Source organism: Vanessa atalanta, chromosome 2 (assembly GCF_905147765.1).
Source record: "Vanessa atalanta chromosome 2, ilVanAtal1.2, whole genome shotgun sequence".
NCBI lineage: Eukaryota > Metazoa > Arthropoda > Insecta > Lepidoptera > Nymphalidae > Vanessa > Vanessa atalanta.
The window spans coordinates 13,568,680-13,585,004 of record NC_061872.1 but is presented as its reverse complement, the minus strand read 5'-3'; positions in this window follow the sequence as shown (position 1 = coordinate 13,585,004).

The window sequence follows — 16,325 nt, the reverse complement described above, 5'->3', positions numbered from 1 at the left end:
ATAAATTCCGGCACACATCATCAATCTTACTCATTAAAATAATACTTTTTGGATCGAGATGATTCGTGGATTTAAGTTCGGGACTGATTAAGAACAATAATTGTAAATACTACCATCATTTTTAAAGAGCAACTATGCATATTTTCTATCTTTTCTTCTCGCTGGAAGCTGCTTTTCGAATCGATGGTAGAGTATAGACACATTATATATCATAGATGGTAGAGTAATACATTAAATTTGAGAAGAATTGACATAAACTCTTTGCCACCAATTTACATGGTCCAGTAAATAAATATAATTAAATTATTATGTATCCTAGATGTACTGAAACAGTAAAGCAGATGCAGCCAGGTAAGGATATTCATTAGATTATAATCATCTTGACAAACCGAGAGGAAGTTGGAGAAACAAACTCAGCTGTATCCCAGTTACTATCGTCATTACCACACTTTATAGAGTTAATGGTGTAGTAATATTGCTTTGTTAAACCATTAATTAATTTGCAATCCACTTCTAGACTTATCACTGCCGCTTCCATATCAAATCTAACCACTTTCTTGTTCCCACTACAGGCTACGTCGAATGGCTATTTTAACCAAATGGCTGCGACATAGACACCGTAATGTCATTATGGTACTTTTCCATAATAAGGCGCTCAAGTCGTATTGAAAAACGATTATGAAAATAAATTTGGAAAGCAACGCCTACCGGGCTATTCTTTAGCATATACTTAATGTCCTCTCTTGTTGTTTCCTCTGGTGACAAGTGGGTTGGTATATTTATGGCTCGGAGAATTAGAACTACGATTTTCTATTCTTGATAATATACATTCGATTCTTCGTGGCATTCTTGTCACCATTTCACGCGGTCATTATTTGTACAGTAGCTATTTGTAATTTTGTTTTGAACTTGCTTATTCAGGTCTTGTAATAGTGTATATAATACCCAATTTCAAAATGAAAAGCCTGTTAGACATTCGAGGCGTCTATTTTGTTTTATCTTATGTCAATGCTAACTATATTAGGTACATTATATTAACAAAAAAAAATATTTAAAAAAAACCAGCCTGTTATATCAATTATAGATCGCAAAGCTTAGTAGATTGGATTGCTAAATGTCACAACGATCTTACATGGAATATAGGTCGTATATGCTCAAGTCGAACGCTCTCGGATAAAACATTGAGGTTATCAACGCTATCGACGAGGCTTATCGTGAATGAAGTTATATGAACAATACGTAATAAAAAGTTAAAAAAATACGATTCGAATTTCAAATTTAAAAACATATTAAAGTTTTGATTTTTTAATTAATGACAAAGGAAGATAAACATACCTCCAATGTTGTACCTATGTAATAATCACTTATTAGATATTAATCTCTAATAAATATGTATATAATATAATATCATTCAAACCGAATACTAAGTATTCATATTTTTGCGTAGAATATTTGATGAGTGGATTGTATCTGCCCAAGGAAAATCACACAAAGTCCTTCCCCCAATTAAAGAAAAAAAATGTTACAGCCTGCAATGATCCCATTGGTGGCCTAGAGCATCCTCTAAGGTTTGGAGCCTATTCCACCACTGCGGCTTGATGGAAAAAATTGGAAGATTTTTATGCAACAAAAATAACTTGGAAAAGTTTACCAAGATTTTTCTAAAGTGAATCTATTAATATTATACATTTGAAATAATAATAGAAATAACTTGCATTTCATTGAATTGTTCAAATGATTAGAAAACAATATCAGTCGATTTATTGTAATGTCAAGTTTCTTCGTAATGTCTATTAATAGTCCACCGTTCTTTTAACACGCTATCATATCTGACTAACGCATCAGATAACAGCTGTTTCCTGCAATTTAATACTCATTTCTACATATCATACGACAAATAAAAAATAATAAATAAATCATCCAAGCCAAATGCATATGGACATTGTTACGTATTTTTTAACGTAGTAAGCGCCTTTTGCACTTTTGACACTTAATAAAAAATAAATAGTATAGTAATAAATAGTAAAAGCTAATGTAAAAATCATCGTCATCCTCCTGCCCTTACCCCAATTTTATTTGAGGTTGGCGCAGCATGTCTTCTTCTTCCATACTTCTCAATCAGGCGTCATCTCACAAGTGTAAAATTCTTTCCAGTCATATCGTCTTTCACACAATGCTTTCTTCGTTTTTATGGTCGTCCCCTTCCTCTATATCCATCCACATCCATGCTCAAAACCTTCCTCACAACATGGTCCTCATTCCTCAGCGTAACATGCCCATACCATGATAGCTAGATATATATTTTTTATTTCAAGCAGTATTTTTTAATTGCAATTGGACCACCACCGCCATCACAATTGGCGTAAGAATCATTAACCATTCCAATCTTCACCAATTTACCACCAACCTTGGAAGCTAAGATGTTACGTCCCTTGCGCCTGTAGTTACACAGGCATTCTACAAATCGGAACACGGAAAATTAATTAAACAATACAAGTATTTTTTTATTTTAAATTCATATTTAGTATGACATAGAATCCAACTGCAGTGAACTCTACTAATATTTTAATCTTAGTAGAGAGCACTGCCGTTGGAAATTTAATCCAACCTATCACCATCGAGCCTATCAATCTACCAAGCTTAATAAGTATCAAAACAAGAAAATAAATTACACATTTCTCCATGTCACAACTGATTTATAGAACGTTTTAAAACAAGCCTAGACATATACGTACATAGCGTTATCTTTGTATGCTCTTAGTTATATGCAAGTTCATACTTGCTTTTAGCGCGTAAATTTTGGCACTTAAAACAAGTGAATTATACTTCAGCAAACATTCCACAGCTAGAGAGAGACCCACCTCTTGAGGAGAAATATTGGAATTTATTCCAATATTTCTAAGCTACTTCAAGGCGCTTTGGATGGAATAAAAGTCGGTATATTTTGCTATATTCTTGGCTAACGGCTACTTATGCTTTTCGAGCAAACTACCAAATTGCAAACTCCAGACCAAACTCCTGGCCAACTCTTGGCACCAAATTGTGGTGACTTTTAATGTCTTATTGTCCTGAATAATAATCAGAAATCTTTGTAATCTCATGATCTGCAGCCATTCCTAACGAAGCATAAATAACGAAGCTGTTATATATTTTGATAATTATTTTATTATAATAATGAAATATTTCTCGTCGTCATCAATTAACTAGTGTCATAATATTACCGGTTCCTGGAAAGCCAGTAACAGTATCGAATTTTAAAAATCCATTTGTTGCAATAAAAAATGCAAATGTGTGGCTCACGACTACTAAGACACGTGGAGTTACTATTGGATAAAGTCACGTCATATTCGCTCCAATTCTCACAAGTGTTACTTAACAAAAATTTAACACGGGAATTTTGGGATTCAACGGGAACGTATAACAATGATTGTTTTCCTTTTCATTTATTTCTTTATGACAAATCAAAACTTTCCTAATAATTTACAAAGTAATCATGACAATTCTAGTCCCTAAGCAGATTGAAAGGAATAATTTCGGATTGGTATCGTCTCTTCGAGGTTATTTCCGAGAAAAAACGAGCTTAAATCGGCAAATATTCCTCCAGCTTTTTCCATTTAACGTCAATCACTTGATCGTAAACTTCTTTTTGTTTACTTATAGACATTTCCGTGTGTTACTTTTATATTCTGTCGCCTGTTGTTGTAAATTAAATTGAAGTACATATTTTTATAAAAATATATAACTATATTTAATAAGCGTACACATATTATAAAATGACGAACAACAGACAAGAATTAAACATTCCAAACGGAATACGTTTCTTATTTGCATTTTGATATTATCGAATGCGAAAACAATTGTTGAAATGTCTTGACAACATCGTACATTTTGTACAAAAAATAAATTTAAATTTTCATCACACGATGCATATCTTGACTGCTTTGTATTGTTACCATGATGTACCAACATACTGCTTATCAAATTACCATTTGTGAGTATTTGGATAATTGTCCATTCGAAATCGAAACAATTCAGAACAATGCAATTGCTTATAACATCAATAACGTTATTTAAATGTGTTTTAAGTAATTAAGTGTAGGTAACAACATAAAAGAAAAAATCTTCCATATATATTTTTTTTTAAATATATTTACCGGCAATGGTATTAATATATAAATTATCAAGGCGATTAAGTTCTTTTTCAGGGGAATATTTGACTGTATAATCTAAAAAGTATTTTTTTAATTTATAATAGACCAGTAGTGTACTATAGTAGCCACACACACACAATAAACAAGTAAATTAGTTTGTTCCGCGTGGATGTGTGCGTGTCTGGAGCCAGTGAGACTGCATTCTTCATCGCGATCTGGTTGAAAAACGGGACGGATGAATTTTTATCATCTTGTTAAAATCTATTATAAAATTAACTTTACCTTACTTGATTTTAAAGTTCCTTAAAATTTAAGACGTATAAAATACAATATATTATGGTTGACTTTTGTATCGCATTTGTGTTTAAAAAAAAAGTGCTTGTATGTAAATAATGATGAATGAAATTTTGAGACGGTTTGAATTAGGAATTCAAGGATGGAATTAATCCTTCTTATCTTGCCACTAAGCTATGTATTGTTGTTGACATATAAGATCGCAACCTTTTTTGTTCATTAGTCGTCAACTTTTATATATTTTTTTGTCTTAATGGATGATTGACAAGTAAGCCTTAACCTTTTGTGCATAACAATATACGTTCGTTGCATTTTCAAAGTAATCGTTTATTTATTTCCGCCTAAATATCAACAATTATGAAAGAGTTGTATCTAATCTAATAAATAATATGCTTATTTACCGTCTCGAATAGTATTCAAAATAATCTCTTTTCAAATATGTAGGTAATATTTGGGAAGAGAACTAGCAAGAAATATGTATATTAAATAAAACACAAATACATCCTAAAATACAGGCGTATTTGCCTTCAAGGTTAACACAATATAACATAAATCACCTGGTCCTTAAAGTTAACCTAGACTTAGGTCATAACAGGACCTAAGCGACAAAGTCCAATCCGAAAACCTGACCACAGTCTGACCCGCGATACACGTGTGTATTGTAATCGTGTCCACGTTACACGTACACACACATGAAGGAGACCCGTTCCTGATATGAGCGCAAGTGAGTTTTACTAACTTGATTTTATAACTTTATTTTATATGATAATTATTTATCTGTATTTTTTACTTCTAAATGAGTTTATTAAATTTTTAAATCACATGTGAACTTAATGTAGTAAACAGATTTCGAAAGAATTTCTTCTATTTCTTCAGAAATAATTTCTTCAGAAAATATGTCGCATGGAACTATTGACTACTAATACTTAATGTTATTAGAACTTACTATTAAAGTGATTTACACGTTACAGTTTATGAGTCGATACATTGAAAGCGGTAACTAAATATTCAGGTACCATGACAGACTTGTTTTATCTATTGAGTTATGAAATTAAGACATAAAAATGTGGACATATTAACTCTCGACTCCTACCGATGCACGGAGAGGCTCTGTAAAATCTTCCCAAATAGTTGGACTAACTCCCACGCAGACAAGGACAGCTGATAGATAATAATGCGTGGGAAAGGGAGATAAAATGACCCGTTAGGAAAGTAGACGCGACTACCACGTTTACGCATGGATAGTGATGTGCGTATGTCGATATCACGAGCTGCGTCACTTTGAATCCGATCGGACTTTCGTAATGTAATATTGTTTGCGGTTTTATATTACCTAATAAAGCTATAATGAGGTTAAACTTATTGAAATTATTCAAATTCTACAATATAATGTCGTAATTAGCAAACTATCAAATTACTCGTTTAATACTGAAATCAATTCTTCCCTTCATAAGAATCTTACAAATATTATAAATGTGAAAATTTTGATGTTTGTGACTCATTCACCATAAAATGACTGAACGGATTTTTAACACACCCCACCCCCTGTAGCACTAAACTAGTATAGTTATTGTCTTTTTGGAATAAAATACGATAACACAAAACACAATACTTACACCTTGTATTTTCAAATTACATGTTTGGTCGGAAATCTCAAGACCTGTAAGCTACTTTGGGCAGTTTGCAAATATTATTAAATTGGAAAAATGTTGCCATTAAGTAGGTATTTATTTTGTCTTTATTATATTTTATTACAGTACTTATAGAATTATAAAAAAACATAAAGTAATAATATCATTCTAGTAATAATAACATTAAAAAAAAAGAATATCTAGACAAGCTTCGGTAAATGCCATTTACAGACACATTCACGTTAATGTCGAACAAGTTGTATACTGATATTTCTTGGAATAAAACCTTTTTTTACGAATTGGTTCGCTCAATCTTAACATTGATCAGTACTGTGTCAATATATCTGTAGGTCAATTGATAGGCCATCGTTCACTTACTATCAAGTGACTTATATGCTAATGATCTACAATATTATTATTATTAGGCAGAGTTTGTATCACTCTTACACATAAATGTATGAAATAAAAGATCAGATTTTTTTACGGTATACTTTTCGTTGTTTCTTTACAAATACGTAAATATATACGTAAAGAAAACCATTATAAACAAACGCTTTTCATATAACATCAACATAATTAATATTAATAAAAATATAATACTTGGATATGTTAAGTCTTTAAATGTTGTTTTATAAAATTCACGAGTGAATATTTCGTTAATATAATGTTATTTGTTGAATATATAAAAAAGATAAAAAAATTTAATTCACAGAAGAAAATGCAATTGAGTCTTTATTATATTAAACGGGGGATAAATAAACATATCATATAATATGTTTATATTATTTTTTTCATTTGTAATCTGTTAAAGTCGCTATTTATTAACATAATCATTTATTAAAATTGTGTAATAAACTAAACTGAATGATTTGTAAAGTAATGACCATCTATTCTAATTTAGACATGTTTTAAATTTTAACTATAATCTAATTAACTTTGCGAAATTAGTAATTATGAAAGAATTTCAAACTAATGAGTAAATTAAAATAAAATGTCAAGAATCGATTAATTTCGTTATTTTCAACATTGATATTTACAGTAAATATCGTAATAAACGTTGCCCGTCCACAAATTTTATTTCCCGATCGGATAAATTTTAAGCATTAATTGAGTCTGCGTCTTCTCGAAGTAAAATTTGCAACTTTAGTGTTGTCACACCTAAACTGTAACTGACTAAATAATACTATTTCGAAATAATTGCTCGTGGTTCCTCACAGGACTGATTAAACACTAATTGTGATTAACAGAATTGTAAATGTCTTTATTTGAAAAGAGCAACTATGCGAGTTTCTTGGCGTTTTATGTATCTCGCTAGAGATTGCTTTCCAAAACGGTGGTAATATTTAAATATTGACGATTCAAAATGCACCATTGTGAAGATTACTTCAATAAAATATGTACATTTGTTTTTTTTTTATTATTTTTTTATCAGACTCCGAAACAGTTGTATGCACATAGGTACATACCTTGCTAATTATTTTGGAACGAACTCCTTGGAAATAAATATATAAAAATTAAATGAAACGACCCAAAGATTAATTTAAATAAAACAAAAAAAAAAACACATTCAAGCATTTATTAAAATAATAAATTTGAATAATTATCTTCGGAATACAAAAGCTAAGGTAAAAAAATCTTGCAGTTTTTTCTAGTCCTTATACATTGCCTTTTCTACAGTACATATTTCCTTCTTTTTCCTTTAATAAAAAATATTAATATAACAATACTCAACTTTATACACACTAAAGCTATCTTTGTTTTATTTATTTTATAAAATATAATATCTTTTACTATATATTGGGATAATATAAAAAAAAAAATTTGGTAGTTTGTATCTTCGGCACTAATAATCTAATACTAAAAGCTTATCACTGGTATAAAGATCTATTGTTCCTGAGTGCTACACTACACAAATTATATTAACAGCATATTATTTTCTTTATTAATAAATGCTTGCGAAGATGCAGCGGATCGCTAGTAACATATACAGATAAAAGTTTAACAAATGAACAAAAACCTCTTTGTACTCCGATTCAGAATCTAACGACGTTATATTGTCTAGGCAAAATTCCAGTCCATACACGTCGATGCGTGACCAAAAACACGATGCAATTTGCATAATAACTGGTATTTGAAGTTAAATAAAGAACGTTGCTTGAATTTTCTATTGGCATCAGGACGCTAACGAGAAGTTGGGTATATTTCAGTGTAGCATACATTATTACTATTTATTTAACTTCATGATTAGAATGAAAGATGTACTTATACTACACATCTATGTACAACATACATAGATAGCATACATGGAAGTGCTCATAATATACGTAGTCCTGGAAGCAATCAAACAAATATTTATATGGATAGATATCTCACACAGTTTTTAATATTGTATACTAGAAAACTAATGGGTCTTAATAAATAAGTATTTTCGACGCATTATATAAAACAGTATATAAGCAGAAGTCTCAAGCTATGACCGAAATAGTGTTTACACAAATAATGGTCCTGTATCTACCTACTAAATACTCAATATCTTAAATAGATTAATTTTACTAAACTAAACGACTTGCTATCTTCCAACCTCACACGTAAACAGGAGATAACATTTCAAGATATGTAAAATTAAGTCAGACATATAGACGGATCTAAAATAGTTGTTTTTTTTAACCCACGTATAAGAAAGAGGTGGTAATATTTTAAGCTATAACGAATTCAGGGGCGCCGACTTCGTGAGTGCTTAGAGGCTCCAACAGCCATGAAATCCAAATGTTATGTGCAGAGTATCCATGAACACAGAATTTAAAATTGCGCCAAGCCACTAGTCGCGCACATTTATAACATGCGTCAACTTCCTGCCATACTGACTGCCTGTTGTTAAAAAGCCGTTAAATATCACACTAGTGGGGTAATACCTCAAAAGTAGAGAACCTTTTTGAGAATAGAAGCCCTTGGTTAGGAGTAAATTTCAAATTGGTATGCTTGCTCGGACTGTGATTAAGAATAATGTCACCCACCTCGGCTTTATGTTCTTTGAAACGAGTCATCACCGGGGCACCCACGAGTCGGCGCTCCTGGTCAAATTAACTTAGATCAGGTATTACGTACAGCAAAACCGATGGATACCAATGCTTACACTAAATGTTTCAGTAATCGTCATCGAAAAATTCTAGCAACTGATAATAATTAGTAATTATTGAACACATAATTCACTATCTGTGACAATTTAAATTGTTATCGAGTTATACTTCCGCATTACTACGAAATATATATCGTATTGTTTATAAAGGGAAAAATATCAATAAAATCAGATCTTTGTTCGTACTATTTATTTATTATTAATTATCCTCAAGAATTCCTATACATTTTTTTCGTACATTAAGATCGGCTAAGAATAAGCTATACTGAGATTACAAACAGACGAACAGAGTTACTTTTGCCATTTACATTAGTATATTAGTTTCAGAGTGAAATAAGGAGAATAAACTATGTCCATCTTATAAAATATTTTGCCAGTTTGATTGACGTTTATGGCTACTGCAGCTGTTCTTAAATGATTAGCTCGAAGTTTTATAGTCACAAACATCCTCAATAAACGGGCTATACAAAGCAAAAAAACTTTATTTTTATTTTTTTACATATACAATTATTTGCCTATCTAGAAGAATTTTCATTTACTTCAATGAAAATGTGTCAATAGGCAAGGATATAAGCAATTGACTTAAATAATTTCATAAGTGTCTATACAGTACATTCTACCTGAAGGAAACGTAGGTAGTGTAAGATTGACAGATATTTATTTATTAGTATTTAAAGCTAAATATTCCAAATGAGAGCTCATATTATGCTCTTAAATGATCAACCGAATGAACATTAAAAAGACGAACGACGAATTAAACTGCAATTAATCTTCAACGACAACAATTCCTTCGTACAGTATACATTGTTTTACCAATAACTAAAAACATACAGTCGTAGCATAAACGTGAATTAATAAATGAATGAATGAATGGGTATGATATTATTAATATTTTGTTTTCTTTTTCTATTTAATTGACTTATGCGCAATATATTCTGCCAATGTCACGTATAAGACTGATCTGTTGGAACTGTTTATTTCACTGTTATCGTCTTATATATCTGAAACTTGCAGTTATTAACTCCGTATGATCTTCAATTATCGTAATTATTATTATGTAACATTATTACAAAGATTTAAACAGATTAAACATATTTGTATCCTATGTGTCTAGAGTGACATTTGAATGGTATGCGTATTACTTGCGCATTACAGACCACTAATAAAAAATATACTCAAAAATACTGTCAGTATTGTCGTCACTGTGTAATCTATGTAGAAGGTGGTGTGGTCGTTTTACGGTGTAATGAAGTAGGTATGATTATACATGGTAAAGAACAAAGTTGGTATGCTTTGGTCTTTTAAGCTACGCAATGTATTTTAATACATCTTTCATCAATAAACAAAAAATAGGGTTTATATGTATAGTACAAAGAAATTATATAAGCTAAAAGTCGAAATATTATTATTTTTTGTTCTTCAATCTAAAATTTGTGTAAAGACCCTTATTGTAGCCAAGGGAAGCCAAGACGGGTAGCTAGTGATAGGATAGATAGACTACAATAATGACTTACAAACATTATTGATAATAAACTCACAACCTCGTTTTTTTTTTTATTTATAGTTGTATCCCACAGAACGGCACCCGTGATATTTTTCAAGTTTAAACATCTGTTTTGTTTCGCTCCGTTAATTTTTAATTTTACTGTAGTACATTATAAAAGTTCATATACATATCCATATCTATATTAAATATTATTTGCTAATATTCTTAGCGACTTTGTGTAACGGCTTTTACTTGAGGGCCATTTTGATGTTATGATCCCTTATCGCGTTGCTTGGCATGGACAGTCCGCTTGATGTTGGGTTATATATAATACTCTTTATTGCACTGAGAAATTTTTTTACATGGTAATTTTACTCATGAGATTATTGTTCACAATGGCGGGCTTATTTCTAAAAGAAATTTCTTCCAGCCAACCCACAGCTGTAAGAGATAGTGTTATGTAGCAGGTATAAGTAGTGCAACATTAGATACTCTTACTAATAATATATAAAAGAAACAATTTTAATATAATATAATATATATAATATAAAATAATTTTAATATAATATGTATTACGTTTATATAAATATCTATAATATAATAAATACATATATACTAAATTATTATACTTATACTACATCTAAATACACAAATATTATAAATATATCTACTGTAAAAATAAAAAATAAACTAAAAGATAATAGTAAATTTGTCAAAATTTATGAAAGTAGAGAGAGAAAGTGCTCTTTTACTCTTTTTTTAAAGAGGTTGATGTTTGGACTCTTTTGAATGTGTTTTGGGAGACTGTTCCAGAGATTTGCTGCACGTACCGTGACAGACATTACTATTGTTCGTTTTTTAAATGTCTTAAGTTTCATGGTTATGGTAATCCAACAAGGTTTACCTACTCATAAAATATAATTTAGATCTTCATCGTTAACATCATCCGCGACTAGAGTATGGCTTCCTCTTGTCTGTACCACTCACGGTCCTGCCCTAGTTTATTCGGCCCACGGCTTTTGTAATATAATCCAACTGTCTTGCTGCTGGACGACTGACGTTGTATCACATCGATACACCTGTCATTTTTTCTCCAGCCAGGTGCCTTTTTCTTCCTAACCAATTAAAATCGTTATTCATTTATTTTCAACTGTACTGTTGTTACTGTATTATTATCTAGATACATTGTATTCAATTAATCGGCAGATTTTTTGGCAAATTAACGCTTTACTAATTGTATAGATAAGTACCATGAAAATGTTGTTTGTTTTTGTTTATAATACAAAACACATTGACAAAAAAATATATATTAATAAAAAAATATGATCGATATAAAGACGATCGTTGATACCGAACGCATCGACACTTCACAACCTTAACCGGAGGGTGAGATATAAAAACAGATCAGGTTCTGAGTTACCTGCCCGTGACTCAGACGAACATTCATCATCGCCTTAATGGCGGCCTCGTTCACACCATTATACTTATGTAACTTTAAATTGGATTGATTTAAAGATTGACTATTAGGATGATCAACTTTTTGCTGCTATTATTCTTGACCTATTTACGCGTATTTAGATGTCAGGTTTGATAATGATGTAATTATAATTAGAGCCTGCTCCACCCCTCCACTGTCCGTGGCACAAATGGAGACATTAGTTTTACTAAAACTTACCAATCTGTACTTACTAGAACTAAATATACAAATGTTAGTAAAATTATGTTTTTGTTCCGTTTGCAGCTGAGTCACTTGGACCTTAAAATAATAGTGCATAAACCTTAAACAAAGCTACCCGCCCCGTCTCCATACAAGTAGAATCTGGGTGTATATAACATGTTTATATCGTAATATCACAAGCCAATAGAGTTATATGGTCATTGGTTTGCGCGGTGCACGCCGGTAAAGCTTCCAGTCTTCATGATTTTTTCCGACATCTTCAACAATCGTCGTAATTATTCAGCCAATTTACACAAAACCTTTAATGTATTAAACCTTTTTTCGTAAATTATTCCGTCCATTGACGAAAACCGTATAAAATCCGTTTGATAGTTTTCGCCTCCACTGCTGACAGGAGAATTGATTCATTGTTCTCCCAGATAATAATACAATTCAACGAATAAATTGTGATAAACCATTCCATGTGGTCATAATATATACATATATTTATCTAACAGTTACTAAATTACTAATAACAGGAATATATCTTACATTATGGCAAAATGTCAGCACAAGGAAATGTAAACGTAATGACGAACGTATCGAATGTCCGTTGGCAAAAGTACACAACAAATGTGACTTTCATAAGTTTTAATTGATACATTACTTAACAGAGAAACTTGATATAAATTATAAACTCGATACCGCTCCTAATTGCGCACGACACTCCAATTTATACATTACGTAATTGTCATTATGACTATAATTCGAAACACGCTCTTTCAACTAACTACACATAGTAAAAAAAGAAGTCTGTACGTGAAATAATTTTATTATTGATGAGAAGAATATGAAAGTTTACAATTATGTTAAATCGCCCCTATAAGGGAGTCATCTATCAAAGAGCTACTTGTACCACGCTGCTTCTGAAATACGTTTAGACTTTCCTTAACTTGTTATTTATGTTGTTATATAGATGATAAAAAAGCGTGGAGCTAATACTATAATAGTATTTTTAGATATTGAAAAAGAGTAACTACTGAGTTTCTTGCCGGTTCTTCTCGGTGGAATCTACATTCCGACCCGGTGTAGCTTTATTTTAAATAGTTTGTTAAGTGACGATTCAAAAGTGCTTGTAAAAGCCTACTTGAATAAAGTATATTTTGATTTTCATTTTGATTTTGACTTGTTGATTAACCGTTTTAAAATCCCAGAGCTAACCATACCTGTATCCTTAGCCCCTTTTTTTCTTCTGTAAATCGTATATGAGTCATGGTCATTGTTGTGTCTGGTGACTGGACAGAAAACCTGCTAGGATAATAACAATTAAACAAACCTAGTCAAAGGCGTTAAACCTGTTATGACTTGTATGTCACCTATTTATATTTACAAAATAAATAACGAAATCAAGAATCTTCAATTCCACTTCTACAAAAGGTTTATATTTAGGAATACGATGACATACAAATACGACTTAGTGAAAACATTAGCATTTGAAAAAACGCATTAATACCAGATATCTTCCGAAGATCCTCGGAGGTGACCCGGTTATGGGGTCTTACCCACTGAAGTGGTCAGAATGCTTCTTGACTCGTATCCTCTAGGATCCCCAATTGCGTCAAAGCAATCAAGCAATAATTCAAACTCTATATACCACTAGCGCGGCCACTCGTGGCTTCCCTACGGAAATTAATAATAATACGTTACCAGGACGACACGTTTTGTTTATTTATGACTATAATTGCTAGGATAAGCTACTTTGATCGGTTCGATTGGATGAAATTAAAGATTGTTATTTTAAATTTAACTAAACGAAGATCTCCTTAAAAATGTTTGTTGTCTTTTAGTTTTGGCTGCGTGTTGATAGTCAGTACACGTCCTCTTTTTAACTATGATATGATATTAGAACAAAAACTCATACATCGATTATGTTTTTACTTAAAAATCGTAGATTCAGAATAAGTAGAAACCTGTAAATGTCATAGTGCTGAGTATAGTTCTCGTTTCATCGAAATCTCAAATTTCATCTCGGCTTCTATGTATGACATTTATTTAAAATGTCATACATAACTCTTTTTTTTCATATGATGCCTTTCGAATACGCGTATACAATACAACACATTTGCCAATACTCAGTCAGATACAAAAAATAAATAAGTTTTTATAAAAAGAAAGCTATGTAAAAGTCAACTTAATTATTTCTCATGCTAAGCTAAAACATTTCGATGTTAAAACATGAAATTATATTAAATATATAATTTTAAAGTTAGATTTTATTTTGTTATATCATGGGTAATTGGGCGGGAGAATGGGCGTTCTAATAGTAAGTGATCAGTACACCACTAACACGGTGTACTGATAGTGGGCTGTAAGAAATACTAAAATTAACCATTCCTTACATCGCCTATACGTCACCGACCTTGGAATCAAAAATGTTATGTTCCTAGTACTAGTTACACTGGCTCACTCACGCACGCTGGAATACAACACTACTAGGTATTAAAACTAGGCAGTAAAATATCTGATGAGTGAATGGTACCTACACAGACGGTCTTAAAAACGACTACCACTGTATAAGAAAATAAATGAGACCTTATTTACTTATGTACAACAAAATAGAAATACACTAGCATACATTTTGTTTAATTTATTTTAAATCATAATGTACAATCGTCGGGGCCATTAAAGTATATAAATTTACCTAGGAGCAAACTGTAGGAACAGTCGCAGGAGGATGTCCTTACAGACCTACGCTATTTGGAAAACATATATATATATATTAATATGTGTCGATACTCCACACGTTATGTAAATAATGTAAGAAGTTTTTTTTTAAATTAAATTTATTAATAACTTTTATTTGATTTTCTTATATCTATTTTAAGTGAAATAAGAAAAGGTCGAGAAAAACACTTACTAATTAAGGGCTATGTACACTATGTCAAAATCCGGCAAATCAATCGGATTCAACCAATATAACGCTTATACATACACCGTAAATTCTAAGAACTCTAAAAATCGAACGTAACGCTATAGCCGCCATATTTTATCAGTTTTTTATCTACGAAGTACGAACGGAATGTAATATTCTGTAGACGTAATCTCGTTTCTTTCTCGTGATTAACTCGTTAAATTCCTTAACCTGTCCCGTATTTTAAATACATGATGTGCACCTCGTCACGGCATAAGTTAATTGGCCGGGGTCCCGCGGGATGCGGCAATTGCTTTGGCCTTGCCGATCTATCTTCGAGATAACTGCTATTAATGAGCACTGTATAGGTTTCACGTTCCTGCTCTACCTACGCTTGACCTGAAGAACTTTGATGTACATAAATTCCCATAATACATATGTTTGTGATATATTCACTGGTCCAACATACACTGTCCATAATGAGAATTTACACAACGATTTTCTCCGTATAATCTCTACTTGTTTTTAAATATTGATTATAAATGTTATGATAAAATATTATATTATTACTAATAAGCTTTTTACATTCGTGTTAATTGCAAGAGCTATGACTTATGCAGTAACAATGCAGTCTCGCGACCACCTGCAATTGTATGATAGTGATAGGTGGATCGAGTTACTTTTTATATCGGTTATAAATAGGCCTCAAAACTTCTAAATACAAAATGTTTGGTGACCACATTCATTATCATCATCACCATTCGACCGGTTGCTTTCGTTTTCGCTTTCGCTTCCGATTCTCCGTCACCAGGTTTCTGTCAGATTCCAACACTATTTCCTGATCGTCGGTCCATCTCACTTAAAGTTACCCGTTACTGCTGTGCTTGCAGACCCGTGTATGTTTTGAATCTATGTTAATAACGAGCATGTAATATGACACAAAGGTCATATGGCTTGTTCACATAAATAATTGAATAAAGATAACCAAAATAGAATAAAAATTATATATTTGCTTATGAAGTTAGTACTCATAGATTTCAAAGAAGGATGTCTAAGAAT